The sequence below is a fragment of the Apodemus sylvaticus genome, chromosome 14 (genome assembly GCF_947179515.1).
Source record: "Apodemus sylvaticus chromosome 14, mApoSyl1.1, whole genome shotgun sequence".
Classification (NCBI taxonomy): Eukaryota; Metazoa; Chordata; class Mammalia; order Rodentia; family Muridae; genus Apodemus; species Apodemus sylvaticus.
Window position 1 is genome coordinate 25629393 of NC_067485.1, and position 15608 is coordinate 25645000.

General features: G+C 44.1%; 1 protein-coding gene and 1 long non-coding RNA gene across 2 annotated transcripts in view; one reads left to right on the forward strand and one right to left on the reverse strand.

The window, feature by feature from the left end:
* Nucleotides 1-1543: 1543 nt before the first annotated feature.
* LOC127665060 (uncharacterized) lies at nucleotides 1544-8121 on the reverse strand. The gene is made up of 3 exons (XR_007973305.1): nucleotides 8024-8121; nucleotides 3966-4034; nucleotides 1544-3228 (listed from the first exon to the last, which is right to left on the reverse strand). It is a non-coding gene; the product is annotated as an uncharacterized LOC127665060 (long non-coding RNA).
* The window catches only part of Nedd9 (neural precursor cell expressed, developmentally down-regulated 9), a 178003-nt gene continuing 170381 nt past the window's right edge, over nucleotides 7987-15608 (forward strand). The window contains exon 1 of the mRNA XM_052157428.1: nucleotides 7987-8085. The gene's annotated coding sequence lies outside the window, so the exon portion shown is untranslated. The remainder of the gene's footprint in view (nucleotides 8086-15608) is intronic.

Consider the following 15608-nt stretch of genomic DNA (forward strand, 5'->3'; position numbering starts at 1 on the left):
CAGATCCTCTCATCAAGGAGATAGACATATAAATGGCAACCCAGTCCAGGATCCAAGAGATCTCATAAAGGTGCCATTGGTGGACACCAAGAGGCAGGGCACATGATGAGGAGAGCCAGTGGGGGAAGCTGGGGGTGGGGTATGAGAAGTATTCCCAGTGGCCTTAGACATAGGAAGTTTTCTATTGTATTACCAACAGAGTCTGACTGTTAAGCAATAGATAAGACGGCAGTGTCTGCAGCTGGAACAAAGTGTTACATCTGGAAGGCTTGGTTTAAGTTCATTCAAACCCTTGGCTCTCTTCTAGAACATTCTTCTTTGATCATAAATTGTCATTGGCTAAGAGTCTGGTTATGCCAGGTATTGCCCCTTGAGTTTAACAAATGTGTTTATCAGCTTTGTAACCTGGGACAACTCACTTACTCTCCAACAATATTCCTTGTCTTGTTTCCACATGTGACAGGCAGAATGACAGCCGTAAGTGTGTCCATGTCCTGATTCCTATAACATGCAAATATGTGACCTTCCATGATGAGATTTTGCAGTTGTAACTAAATTAGAGACCTGGAGATGGGCATCTCCGCTATTCCTGTTAGTCTGGTATCCTTGCATAGGTCCTTAAAATAAGATTCAAATTTCCCTAGTTGTAGTAAAGAGGAGATATGGCCAGAAAAAGGTGATGTGAGAGAAAACATAGAGGCTAGAGGCTATAGAGATGGAGGAAAGTGACACTGAGCTAAGGAATGTGGAAAAGAGGTGGAAACATTTTCCCCCATCTAGAGAAGAGGAGCCTTGACATGTCCACAGCCTAACTTCACTTCGTTAGATCTGTGTTGAACTTCTAACCCTCAGAAATATAAGATAAAGAATATGCCCTGTGTTAAACTGCCAGTTTATTGTAACTCAATATAGGAGTACAATAAAGCGAAACATTATATTAGATCACACTGAATATAGAGGATGGGGTGAATCACCAGGAAAGGACTATTAACCTGAATAGAGATACCCTCATTTCTGATAAGCACAGTAAAGAGAGCTTATTGCACATTAGAAGACCCTTGTGAACTATTTAAGAACATGGCGTCCCTGAGCTAAAAACTAGAGTATGTTCACAAATACCAGTTTCCCTCTTGAGCAAGAATGTCTGAGTGCTTATCACGGTCAACCATCTTCCGGACTCTAAGTGACCCTAAATGCAATTTGGCATTTGGGCCAGGACAATGGGAACTTTGCATGACTCAGTCAGAGAATAATGCAAAGCTGTTTCCCACGAAACCACTTTGATCTATGTGGAGTCAAATATGTGGGTCTATCATGTGATAAGCTACTGCCCTAGAGAGGGATAAAGAGGGCAGATTTTTAGTAGAGATCTAAGTAGTTTCAATCATGATTTTTATCAAATACTTACTAGACTGTGTTCTCCAACCCAAGGGAACCACCCAAGAGTATCTGCCCCACACACGAATAGATCCAGCAGTTCCACAGTTCAGCCAAGGGGTCTGATCAGGATCCTAGGTGAATTTGATGAGGGATATCCAAGGACTACATTGTAAAGTTTTATTCAGTCAGAGATGAATAAGTAACAGTTTATGTTGGCCTTAGCAGCCTTGCAACCCCGGAGATGAAGGCACCATTGTGACATTTTGTGATAAATGAAATGATCCTGATAGAGGAAAAGATAATCCTTCAGGACATGGGGTATTGAGGAACATGGCCACGTTACCAGAAGGAGAAAGACGGAGGGCTTTCTAAGCTAGGCTATCATCATGAGAGGTCACCAAATACATGAGAACAGTGTGTCACGTGATTGAAGGTGAAGGGTACTGGTGAACTGGGGTGGGGGCGGGGGTATAGGTCTCATGAATGATAGTCAAGTCCTTAACCACTGAGACACGCTGTGGCCCAGCCCTGTACAGTACAGTATAAGCATAAACCCTCTCTAGCATCTCCATCATCTGGATTACCAAGAATGAATTAGGAAGAACAGGGGTGCTGAGAGGCATGGATCCCAATGAAATGAATGCAGGGGAGGAGAAGGGGAATGGAGAGGGAGACGCAGAGAGCGTAGCAGTCAGTGTCAGCAGAAAACTGAACTTAAAGGGAGGCAAGAAGACAAAGCCAGCAGAGAGTGCACCACAGAGGGATGCGTGCAGGGAGGGTGCAGACAAAGGGCTTTGTTTCCGTGACAGGGAACTGACAGAAAGAAGAGAATAGGTTGGATTCCATTGAAATTGCTATTATCTTATTCTAAACCATTCCAAGCAGACTAAACAGAACAAACAGACGCTACTGGGGTTATTAGTTAAAAATATCTCAGTTTAAAAGCAGTAATGATTTCTCCTGAGATGGTGATGGCGGAGTCAGAGGGATGAATGAGTCGGATGAAAAGGAGAGGGGAGAGACGGAGGGGAGAGTGGACATGTATGCCAAGCATAGCACCTGGCAGTCCCTGGGGTGGCAATCGGGGTTGGCAGATGTGGGTGGCAGAGAAGAAGAGTGTTTTGACTTTTTTTAGTTGCACAGTCAAGTAGGCAAAGCAGGAAAATCTAACAAATGGCTCTATGAGATAAGAGTGATTGTTGGTATCAGGACCTCTGAAACCTGTGACATCACATAGGCAGCAGGGCAACCTGCACATCTGTTGCCAAGGCAACAGCCACCATGTTCCAGGAATCCACTTGGCTCACCTCCCACCTTCCCCTGTGACCACATCACCATCCGTATAGAAGGGCCCCTCTGATCCCTCACTCTCCTCCCCTCTTCTCTTTCCTCCACCATCTTGCCCTTTCCTCTCTCAATAAACCTCACGTGGAACTGTTTGGCCTGGTGTGGTCTTTCTAAACAGTGATCTTCAGTGCTGGATCTGGGAATCTCTTTTCAGAGCTGACACAGAGGGATTGCAGTCTTCATTTCTGAGTATTGAAGACAAACGAGCAGAGGCCAAGGAAACAGAGGAACTCAACCTTTCTAGCCCTTGAAAGCAGCAATGCAGCTTTGGCCTTTCCTAGTCTCAAGAATAAGTTGCCTTCAGGTGAGACCAGAATGGCCACTGGGATCCCTTCTCTCAGAAATAGGGTGTGACGGTGTCATTTCATGCTGTTTAGTGGGGCTTCAAGGGCAAGACTACAATGACACTGTATATGCACAAGACTGTATATGCATGACTGTCAATTCATGATGTTGCGAATGTTTCCATAAATACTTGGAAAGGGTCCCAGTGGATTGCATCTGAAACAGAAAGCAAGGGTTTGTTGTCAGAAAAAGGCACAAGAGAACTGAAATTAGGGCAGATGGTCAGTAGAACTGAAACTTGGGTTTACCAGATTAGCTTGTTACAAGAGGAATTTATTAAGTGTGGGGTTTTAAAATTTGATTTAAGAATTATAGAAAAATCATCAGTAACAAGATATTGGCATTTGTTTTTTGTTTTTTGGAGGGCTTTTTGTTTTGTTTTGTTTTTTTGTTTTTTTTTTAATCAAAAATGGTTACTATTCAGTAAAATGATTTTAAGAAAATGTAAAGTGTTGGAAGTTTAAAATGCTGGCCATTTCACTGGAGAAGACCTGTCCATCAGTAGTTGGCTTTCAAATCCCATACAAATATCTGTACATATGTCATTATATTCACTTTGCATATATTGTACAAAGTTGAATTACAAACTACTAAAGGCTAATTTTAGAATGAAAGTGTTCATACATCTTTTTATCACGTTAATTCAATGCTGTATTTTTTTAAAGAAACAAAAAAAGTACAGAAAGATATTAAAGCAATAAAGCAAAAACAAGTTACAAAGAAACTAGTGTTTGCTAGATGCCCGAATGCAAAGCAAACTGCTCTGAATACATCAGAATCCTTTAGACTCTCACCCTTTGTCTCTTGTATGTCTGCTTTCCTCTGCCCTTGCTTCCTCACACACTGGCCTCTAAGCCAGGAAGGACAGTTTCATCTTTGCGAATGTCACTTACCCTTAAAAACCATTCCTGAAAATGGTGAGCACTGGTATCCTTCTTAAGGAGTGATGTTTGATGTTACGGCTGAGAGGAATAAAGACCAGACAGAGTGATTAGTATAGTTCAAGACATAGGACAGTCTCCCAAGCCATAGGCAATGTTTATACGGAAGAGACGTTGATTTGGCAAGTGGATCTACAGTTGGAAAGTCTACAGCTTGAGCGCCAGCTCCTTTTGGTTTATGGGGAAAGCCTTTCTGTAGCATCCTAACCGGCTGGAGGCTATTGTTGTGGGAGGTAGAACACAGTGCTAGCCTGAGCCTCTCCTGTTTTTATGAAGCCATTAACACCATCAAAGGGGACCTTTCCTCAAAGCCTCAGCTAATCTCAACTACCTCCAAATGACCAACACTCTGAGAAGCTGACCATTAAGTTTCTAATACACAAATCTGCCCCAGCACATTCTGGCAATGACAGTACTGAGCCATGATCTCTTTTAGGGGACGGCTTATCTCACGAAGCTATGTCTTCACCGAGATGGAGTCAGTGCCTAGCGGACCGAGGCATCACCAATCCGAAGGGAAACATCAGCGAGCAAGCAGGTACACATGGGCATCGAACGAGCAGAGAAGAAGCTGGAGCTTGAATTTAGCTTTCCTCAACTAAAACAGAACAGCCCAACACTGTCTGCCATGGATGAGCAGGGATCAGGTAAGAAAGTGAAGGAGAACTTCGTTGTTGATGAACTTGCCAAACCAAAGCTTGAGATACTTACTTGAATTCTTCAGCGGGAAGCTATGCGCATGCGCACGTACACCTACACTACACATGTACTGCTCGACTAGCCCTTTTTTTTTTTTTTTTTTTTTTTTTTTTTTTTTGGTTTTTCGAGACAGGGTTTCTCTGTGTAGCCCTGGCTGTCCTGGAACTCACTCTGTAGACCAGGCTGGCCTCGAACTCAGAAATCTGCCTGCCTCTGCCTCCCAAGTGCTAGGATTATAGGCGTGCGCCCCACGCCAGGCTACAACTAGCCCTTTTATCTCAAGCACTTATCTCTGTTCCTTTCCTCCTCATTGCATACATTTGTCCCTTAGATAAAACATGCTTGACAAAGTCAGAGCAGCTGTCTGGGGTTAGCACCCACATAGCAGAGACTTGGAAACCATTTCCTTGTGTTCACTGAGATGTCAGCCAATGGGACAGCACCAAGAAACCAATTAAAGCGGCCAGGGAGGGTGCTTACACATAGATGGAAATGTAAACGCTGTCTTTATCACACGAGTGGTTAGAAATTTCTTGCTTGGGTTTTTTTTTTTTTTTTTGAGACCCATCTGTAGTTCATAAATATTTTTGACAAGCAGCATTACCTGCCACTAATCAACCAGAAAAGAAACAAAACAAAACAAAACAAAAAGATTAACAATCCAAAAACCCAAGTAAGAAACCACATACAGAAATCCTATATCTCATCAACTGTGAAAAAAAATTTGTTTTTCTAAAAATATTCTGATGTATTTTTTGGACAAATTCTCAGTTCATCAGATGCCTAAAAAGAAGCGTGCTCTCTCTCTGGTCTGAAAATTGCAGCCGAGGGCCAAGGAGATGGCTCAGTAGGGAAGTGCTTGTCTCCCAAATGTGATGAGCTGAGCTCAGATCCCCAAGCCCCCGCATAAAAACCAGATGTGGCTGCTCATGTCTGCGATGCTAATGCTAAGGGGTGGTCAGGAGGACCAGGGGGTTGGCATCTGGTCAGTCTAGCTGAACTGATGACCAATAGGTTCAGTGAGAGATCCTACCTTAAAACATATGTTAGGAAGTGATAAAGGAATATACTCAACTTCGGCCTCCGATCTCCACATATGTACTCCTGAGGAGGCACACCTGAACACACACACACCTGAACACACACACTCACGCATGCACACAGGCATTTATATTCTCAGCATCTCAACATAGAGAGAACCAGGCATCTAGATATAAAGAAGGATCACTTCGTAAGCTACAAAAGCCAATATTTTCTGCACACGCTGCCCTCACTTTTCCAGTATATCTAGTGTAGCACTGATTTACAAGGAGACTCTGATGACATTTGATACACTAGAAATATGTAAATTACATCTCAATGTTCAGACATTTAAATTACATATCATGATTAAATGCCTAACGAAGAAGCAATCCTTTAATAATGAGAAATGCATACAGGGATACTTAGAAAAAATATGTACATGCCTTTTCCTCTGCCCCACAAGTTCATTATGAAAACTCTGTACTATTAAACAACAACAACAACTTGCCGGGTAAGTAATCTACTCAGAGCCCAGATGAGATCTGGATACCTAGCATGTGTTTAAGAATGACTTGTAAGAGGGTGTTATCTGATTCACTTCAGATACATGTGGGAGAATAGATGGAGATGTTAGGTGTGGATGTGTTTATAAATCACTCTGCAAGTCTTGAGCTTATTTGTATTTCTCTATTTGCCCAAGTGGTGTCTGTTTATGGGTAGAATATCTTCAGTGAGATTCTTGCAATCTCAGGCTGGGCTGGTTTACTACTGAGGATCCCTCATAGAAAGTGGGGGGGGGGGGGTAAGGAGAGTCATGGGACACTCTTGAGTGTCTAGCTACTTCTCCCAACCAGTTTCATGAACTTCAGTCCTAACTGCATATGGTTCCAAAGGTCTCAAGGAGGGGCAGAACATATGTGCAGGTAGAGAAGGACTAGGGGAGGGGTCTGTATGTACACAGCCCTGGGATGGCCATCATCCATGTTGAGTACAGACCTTCCAGTGTGGCTGCTTTAATCTCACCCACATGCCTGCTCCCTACCTCTCATCCGTGCTCTGTAAGTTACCCAAATAAACTCTCTGGCTCCCTAGGGTGAACTCTGGATTGTCATTGGATCCTCATGAGGAAGGAGGGTGGGAGGTCCTTCTTCATGGGGGAATTCTCACCATAGCAGCCTAGCACTAAAGAGGAACACCAAGCATCCATGCATGTTTAAGAGCGTTGGTTGTTCAAATACTCCCTCTCTTTTCTCTTGATCTGCCATCTCTCCAAGTAATTCCCTAGGCAACTCTCAGGAATAGGAAGCCGGAGGAGGAAAGAAGAAAAAGTGAAAGCCCAGGTCAAAAGATACAGAAGAGACCCAGATAGTAACACCAGACACTCTCGTGGTCCTTGTTTTGTGCCAGATGCTAACCCATTCAATACTCAGAACACTCCATGACGTTTCCTGCTGCTCAGAGGAGGATGTGGAGGCACAGAAGTGTGCAACATAGAACAGAACTCTGGTCCTGTGGCCCACTTACCTGCCCCTCAAAAGTAGAGAAGAGGAAAGGGGGTTAGGGCTAGGTAGCTTTCAACTCCCCTCCCACTGGTTCAAGTGTTTTATTCTTACTACATTGTAAGTTGAAGATTCTACAGTGAGGACATAGCCACCCCTAGGTCATTACCTATTGTACTCCACAAACTCCATAAATACTCCATATATGTCAGAATGTTCCATGTCAGTTTACAGGAGAAACCTTCAAAGCAAATGTAGTTCATATAAACAAAAAATACCAAACCCAATGGCTTTTTAGAGAGCTTATATTTTCTTGCAACGCAGCCCTAAAAGGCCATTTCAAGTGAATTTAAACTCAACATCAAGATCACTCCTGTCTCAAACCACAGAAAAGAGTACAGAAAAAACAATTAGTTTTGTTACTTTACTCAAAATTACAAAGTATCCCCAGCTTATCGGACAGTCTGACAAAGAAAGCATAGACGAATGAGAAGGGGAGAGAAGAAAAGAAGGAGGGAGGTGAGAAAGAGGAGGAGGAGGAGAGGAGGGGGAGGAGAAGGAGAAGGTGGTGGTAGCAGTACAGAGCGGAAATGAGTTGAGACAACATCGCCTCTCAGCAACCGGAAGGAAAAGCCCCACATATGCACAGGCCACGAACAACCTAAGGGTGCGGTTGCTCAGTAGAGAAGAGCTGTCAGCTGCCCTTAGATGCAAGCCAGGGAGCTGCAGAGAGACAAACGTAAGGACGGAAGGACACAGAGGGACTAGTTCCCATCCTTGCCTGCCTACCCAGGAGAGATCAAGGTGGCCAGGGTCACAGGATGGTCTATCCACTGCGGTTCTGCCTTCGGGTGAGTGCCAGCCACTTGCTGTGGCTTGGGGTGAGGGTAGAGCTGGCATGCATTCAGATTCTTGCTTCCTGTGCTGGTGTCAGACATCCGGCCATGTCTCCAGTTAACACCCCTTAACAGTGGAGGGGAGGGTTCAGCCTGCCGGAGGCAGTTTGACTTGGAGCAGACCTGGAGTTGCTGTTTCTAGGTCACGTAAGAGTCTGATGATTTCTACTGTTCAAATTTCAGTGCTTCCTGGTGTGTATATACAGGAGTCCTCCCTTCCTGCTGCCTTCACAGAACTTACCCTGGAGGAGATAAAGCTCTTAGATTATTTCAGTCCTTTAAGCATAGATTATAATCATTTGTGTCTATGACATTTTCAGTCTCTCTCCGGGTGGGGCAAGAAATTATGACTGATAGAGTCCTGCCATATGTCACCAGTAAGTTAATTTATTTAACAGCTATCTAGAGTGTGCTCACAATTGCCAGCCATGTTTTAAATCAAAACCTATATGGAAGCAAGCTTCTACGGTAGGAGAGAAGTAGACATGAATTTATATAAGGAAGGAAGATTTGCTTTCTTCTATACTTCAAAGTTCCTTTCGCGGATAGTCTGTGAGTTAACTTGGCCTATTAGCCAGAGAAAATAAATTTAATTATATGTTACATAAAACATAGACAACTCAAAGCATCAGACAGGTGACTGAGGCTCATGTATAATCCTTGACTGCAGGGAGTCTGGATTTCTAGCAGGTGTTGGGACAATAACATGGTAATGAAGAGAAAAGCCTGCATATCCTTGATGTCCAGGGGAATGCTAGTCGCAATGAGAGGAAGGTAATGTTAACTCAGACGTATCCGGCACCTTCTCCATGGATTGATTAGAGTCTCTATTGATTTAATACTTTTCCTGGTGCAGACAACGAGACACTCCTAAGTGAGATTTTAAAAAACAGATGTAGTTTCTCATATGAATAAGCAAAGGTCAACGCTTCCATTATCTATTTCTTAAAATAGCCCCTCAAAATAGACAACATGTCATAGGGGCATATTTTAAATAGCATATCTTGGTGGATTCCTACAGTCACATTTTAGAGGTATTGTGTCTTGAACCCCAAATGTGATGAAGGCCAGAATATATTCTAGGGAAAACTGAGCCTGTCTTGGAATCAGTAAGGCTCCATAAGGAGCATGGAGATGAAAACTGGGTAAAGAGCAGGGGTTCAGGTGGCAGTCAGGAGTGGGTGGGTGTGAGGGTGTGGGTGTGTGAGGGGGTAGAACAGAGGGATCAGTCACACAAAGCTCTGAGAAGAGAGATCCACTGTCAGATGAAGAGAGCATAGAGAGAGGGGAAAGTCAAGATTGAGCAGGAATAGGGGAAGGGGCAGGTGGCATTTAGGATGCTGTAGGTGGCAGTTCTCAACCCCTTTGTTGAGGAGGTCAAACATCCCTTTCACAGGGTTGCACAGCATATCAGATATCCTGCATATCAGATATTTCCAATACAATTCACAGCAGTAGCAAAATGGCAGTTATGAAGTAGCAACAAAAACAATTTTATGGTTGGGGTTTACTACAACATGAGAAACTGCATTAAAGGGTCGCAGCATCAGGAAGGTGGAGACCCACTGCTGTAGGCTCTGTAGGGTATCTGTGTGGTACAGCCTCTTCTCCGGCAGCCATGATGAACAAAATAACACAAGATTACAGCAAGCACTAGAGATTGCATCAAGGGGTTGCAGGGAACAAGGAAGGCTGCTGCTGGGGTCATGTGATAGAATACTTTGCAGTCAAATCGTGTTGTAACAATGAGCTTTCCAATGATAAAAATGTATGGGACAGTAATTGCCTAAACCAGCAGCAGGTGACCACGAAGTACACTCAAGTTGAGTATGCCAGGCTTGGATCTGGTTGGCAGTTGGTTCACTCAGTACCTCTCTGCACAGATGAATAGTTGTAACTGTCCAGAAGCCATGGATGAACTGGGTTACCTGAAAGGGAGGCTGGAAATGAAAAAGGACAGGTGTGAGATAAAGATGAAACCAAGGCAAAGGATTCTGATCAAGGCTCAGAAGTTTATTAGTCAACACTGCGTTTATATAGGGAAAACCCACAGTCCACCCCACCCCACCCCCATCCTTTGTTTCAGCTGGATTGAGTTGCAAAGCAAGCTCAGCGGGCAGTCTGTTCCTATAAGAAATTGACTCCACCTTGGTGGTTAAAGTTCAACTGGCAAATGCTTCAGGTCTATTTAGCCTGCTCAAAACTGGGGGAAGGGCACAATTACTGTGGTATAGGACTGTCTAGTGACTGTGATCTAACCAGGGGCAGGACTTTTTCAGGCCCATTAGAATGTGATGGGGCTGAAATACATAGCCTATCGCTGACAAACATTATTTAGCATGTGACTATTATCCAATGGCCAACTGCCCTTGACCTGAAGCATTTTGGTTTTGAGATCCTCCTATCTATTCAAGGGCTGCAGTTGTGGGTAGGGGTGGGTGGTACTCATCACCCGTCTGATATCATCCTGGAAAGAGACCACATGAACAACCTTAGGAAAAGCTCCTTGTGACATGCATGACACATTTCTCCAAAAGGACACATCCTGCTACAAATGCTACCTTTCCTTTGCTGATTTGTCTCCTCCACAAATCATTTGAATGAAATTTCTAGAGTATGAAACAGCATTGTTTTACATGGTACAAGATGGCAACTTGGGTCTTAATCCAGATGATTGCCATTTCATTCTTTTGATTTTAGCCTCATGTATAATTTTCAGTGTGTATTAGCATGGTCTGTTTGGCCTCATCCAAAAATGCACATGGCTACATCTTCCTCTCTCTCTCTCTCTCTCTCTCTCTCTCTCACTCTCACTCTATCATCTATTTATCTATCCTAGGATATGAGAGAGACAGAGAGAGAGAGAGAGAGAGAGCATTTAGTAACTAAAAATAAATGCAATCTTATGATATATCTTTTCTTCTGTGACTTGGTCTTTGGGTCAACATTGTTTCCAAGGGTTAGTTATATTGATGTAGATCTCTATCAATAATGGATGTGATAGCTTGGTGGTGGAACTTGTAGGTAGCTAAAGATCAGAGTTTTACCTTTAGCCCCCAGCATATGAGAGAGACAGAGACAGCCAGACAAAGAAAGAGAGATAGAGATTGATTTTGATTGATTGACTGATGATTGCTTGATGATTAATGTTCACAGCAGCATTCTAGCGATGAACTCATGACAGTCTATTGACTGTGAATTTACAGTGTTAAGCAACTGGCAAGTATGCAGACTCTGAGTTAGGATGTCAAGAAAGTGCAATGACTCTCAAATTTCTCCCTCTCAGGCATAAAATACTGTCAGCAGAGATATAAGGCTTAACCTGAAGGTAGAGACAAGTTTTAGGAGCCAAACATAGCCGCACATCTGTTTTCTTGTCCTGGAGAGGGAGACAGAGAGCTTGAGGGTAGCCTGAGCTACTACTCAGTGAGATCCTGTCCAGGAAAAGAGGGAGAGGAGTCCAGGAGGGGAGGGAATGGATCGCTTTAAGTAGACATCAGGAGGAGATGAATTAGAAGCTGGGAAGACAGAGGAAGGAGTTTTGAGAGGAGAGATGAGATCTAAAATGGGAGGAGAAAAAAAGGGAGAGATAATGAAACGTGAGAATGTGAGAAAGATAAAGACTGCACCCTGCCCAACCTGTGCACATTTGAGGAAATTAGAAAATGAGGAATTTGCTGTTTTTCTCATCCACTTCCCCATCACACAAAAACCATAACCCTCAGTGAAGGGATCCACGTAAGGACCTCCCTTCTCAAAGCCCAGGCTGGAGAGCAGCAGATGAGGTTGGAAGTGCTGGTCACTCTGCTTGATGTTAGGGAGAGCCAGGTCTCCTAATGTGCTCGCTTGGGAGCTTCCCATTAATGTGTTCACTGCAGTGGCCTATTCCTGCTGCCCTGGGGGCTGTCCTGCTATCAGGCCATCATCCAACCGTATGGTCCGTGGACCTCTAATAACCTTCTGACTACTTTCCATGACTCTGAATTCCCCACCCACAGCCTCATTTGCAGTGAGAGGAAACATGTAGAGGAAGCGAGACTGTGGGTGGCTCTGTGTGGCCCTGGGAAGCAGAGTGGTAAGCCAGAGCCTCAGGTCACACCAAGGGACACAGCTTCAGCAAGTCATAGTCATGGACTGACCAGGGGCTGTGGCTCTGGTCACTGCTGCTGCCCAGTGTCATGAGAGCAGATCCGAACACATGGAGATGGGCACAGGATCCACACTCAAAACCAGTGAGTGTGTATCACCTTTAGACCATTAGAAAGTTGAAAAGTCTTGATTCGAGCCTTTGTAACTTGAATACCATCTTATATGTGCACACTGTGGGGGTCGGGAGAGAGGGGTTTGCTTTAGTGTAGGACTGACAGGCCTCAAGTAAGTAGGATGCTGCATTTCAAGTCCAAGGCCTTCAGATCTAGGAAAAAGAAACAACTGACTGTATGAGCCCCTCCAACATCCCTACATTATGGGTAGCCATCTTAACATATTCACAATCTAATGGTTTAAATGTAAATTTTACAAGTACATCCAAAGTAAGTATTGTCAATGTAGCTTTGGCCCTAACCAAGTTGATATATAAGATGACCAGTCTCAGATACTGTCCTGCTTTTCTGAAACTTGGTAATTATTTTCACAGTTGTTGAGGGCTTACTATGATTCAAAGAATGTTCTAGGTCCTGGGAATGTATCATGACATTGACAGACAAGCCCCATCCCTCAAGCAGATCATATACGGAGGCAGAATAGAAAGTCCAAGAAAAAGTAATTGAAGTATTTATGGTAAATTTCACACCTCCAGAAGTACTGTGAGTTAGGCTAATGTCAATCAAATTTAAATTGTCCCTGTCAAAACAGATTAGAATACATTAAGAAAAGAAGCAAAGTTTTTTTTTTTGTTTTTTTTTTAACTTTACCCACTTTATTATCTATCAGGGACAACAGGTCTAAGGGACATGAGCGTGGGAAACACATTCTAACACCTACACACAGCATGGTGTCCATTACATCGCTTTCCGTGGTACTGGCACACATAACTCAGCTGTAAGGGACCATGGGAGTGACCAAGTCACATGCAATTGTATTCAAATTAAAATGGTGAGTCATCTGTGCACACTTATTTCATGTTCTTCACAATGTATCTATTTTTTTTTATGACCATCCAGTTAAGGGAACTACCTCGAGGTGATTGCTCTAGGGAGACAGAACCCCTGGAGAGTGTGTACAGGTTTCATTTTATTAACCTCATTTCATGTGTGTGTGTGTGTGTGTGTGTGTGTGTGTGTGTGTAAGAGAACAGGCATCAGAAATGGAGGCATTAGCCCAAGTTCTTCAGAACTGGGGATCTATCTGCTTACAAGGCTTGTGTCTGTGCTGCCCTGCTGTGAAATGGCACACATGGCCATGGGCATGGAAACAGCAAAAGAGATCAACCCTTCCTTAAGGAATGCGGTGGTGGTCGGCGGCAGCAGCAGGCCACCATCTGCTCTAGCTTAGCTGCTGACCCCAAAGGTCCCTGTGGTAAAGGCATTCGTTGTGCCACTGCAAAGGTGGAACCTGCAGGGGTGAGGTTATCCGAGGGAATCAGGAGACTGGAGGCCTGCCCTTGAAGGGGAGCTGGGGACCCCAGGCATTCCTTTTGCTCCCTGATCATGAGGCTGGTGGTTCTCTTTGCCACACGCTCCCACTATTAGATGCAGCCTTGTCATGGGCCCAAAGCAGCAGCAGCATGGCTAAGCGTGGGAGGGGCTGGTTACTTTTCTGATCGCTGTGGCAGAATACTCAACAAAAGCTTATGGTTCCAGAGGGGATGCAGGCCATCAGGGTGAAGGGGGTTTGGCATCAAATGTGGCTCTAGTAGAGGAGGCAGGGGCATGATTGCATCTGCAGTCAGGAATCAGAGAGGTGACTGCTGGTCTCAGCTGGCTCCCTCCTGTTCTCCCTTTCTCTTCAGGCTTGTACCTCAGTCCATAGGAAGTGCCACCTACATTCAGGCTGTGTCTTTTCACTTTAACTAAACTCAGAAAAAAACTCTCACAGGCAGACACAAAGATCTATCACAGGCAGACTCAAAGACATATCACAGTCACACATGCAAAAATGCTTCACAGGCTCATGCAGAAAAATGCATTATAGGCACAAGCTAAGATATATCACAGGTGTACACAAAGATATATGACAGGCATATACTAAGATATATTACAGGCATACAAAATGATATATCACAGGTACATGTTAAGATATATCACAGTCACAAATGAAGATATATCATAAACACATTCTCAATATATCACATGTGCATCCTAAGACATGTTGCAGGCACACACAAAGATATGCCTTGTAGGTGATTCTAAATCTGGTCAAGTTGCTAGTGAAGATTAATCATCACAAGAACTGAAAACTCTGAAACCTGAATCAAAATAAACCTTTCTTTCTGTCTAGTTGGCTGTCTGAAGCCTTTTGTTACAGGGATGGGAACCTGAGTGGTACTACACCCCAAAGCTTCAGTCAGGATGGGAAGACCACAGGGGTGAGACTGCACACCAGCCCACTTCAGAGTGGCATTTTAGTAAAGAAATGACGGGGATAACTGACTGCTTATCATCTCCAATATCCCTACTCTCAAGCATCTCTCCTATTTGAGTGGCACAGAGAACACGCTGATGAGACAAAAATCACATTTAAGACATACCTAAGTATTCTGCTAAGTAAGAGAAACTAAACTGAAGAAGCCCTATACTGTGTGATTCCAAATATCGGGCATTCTGGGAAAGGTGAAACCACAGAGAGATGAAAGCTCATTGGCTGATAATGGCTAGCGAGGAGAAGGACGAGGGGACACAGAGGACTTTAGAACACGGCAGTGGCTTTACATGATGCTACAGACGCACCACTGTGAAGCCGGACGCTGACATTGGGGCAGCTCTGCCCCAGTAGGACAGAAACACTACTCTCTACTTTCCTTGCACCTTTGCTCTAGGTCCCAGATTTCTAGTAGAAATAGCTTTTACTTTTAAAGAGCTGAGCAGCCTCCTTGGCATTCTCAACAGGGGCCAAGAACACAGTCAGGCCGTTAGCACCCATGCTTGGTCCCTTCTTGTCCTAGTTGGTTTTACTGGATGGGGTGCTTGGTGGTTTATTTGTTTGTGCCAAGGTGACAGAATCTAGAGGTATCTGAGAAGAAGAACATGCATTTGAGAAAACGCCCACACTAGATTCAACCGTGGGCAAGCCTATGGTACATTCTCTTCACTGATAATTGATGGGGGAGGCTCCAGCTCACTGTGGGCGGTGCTACCTTAGGACTGGTGGTTGAGAAAGCCAGTGAGCATCAGCTCCTGCCTCCAGGATCCTGCCCTGTTTAAGTTCCAGCCCGATTTTCTCAATGATGGAGGAAGATGTGAAAGTGTGAGTAGGAATGAACCCCTTTCTCTCCAAGTTGCTTTTGGTCCTGGTGTTTTATGGCAGCAATAGAAACCCTA